Raw genomic sequence first — 359 nt, 5'->3', positions numbered from 1 at the left:
GGTTGCCAGGTAACAATTATTTGAATTAGTTGCACTCAATCTTTTTGCCGATAATTGTGGGGCGTCGGGAGTCGTAGGGCCAAAGCATGGAGCACCCACAGTCGTTGGGCCAAAGAGTGGAACACCCAGAGTCGTTGAAACCAAGCATGGAGCACCCAGAGTCGTAGGGCCAAAGAGTGGAACACCCAGAGTCGTTGGACCAAGCATGGAGCACCCAGAGTCGTAGGGCCAAAGAGTGGAACATCTAAAGTCGTAGGACCAAGCATGGAGCACCCAGAGTCGTAGGACCAAAGAGTGGAGTACCCAGATCGTAATAGCTGCTTCTCTCTCTGGTTCGACCATAAATGTAAAAGAGGATG

Source organism: Penaeus monodon, chromosome 24, assembly GCF_015228065.2.
Source record: "Penaeus monodon isolate SGIC_2016 chromosome 24, NSTDA_Pmon_1, whole genome shotgun sequence".
Taxonomy (NCBI): Eukaryota; Metazoa; Arthropoda; class Malacostraca; order Decapoda; family Penaeidae; genus Penaeus; species Penaeus monodon.
The sequence above is the reverse complement of the archived record's forward strand: the minus strand, read 5'-3'. Positions refer to the sequence as shown.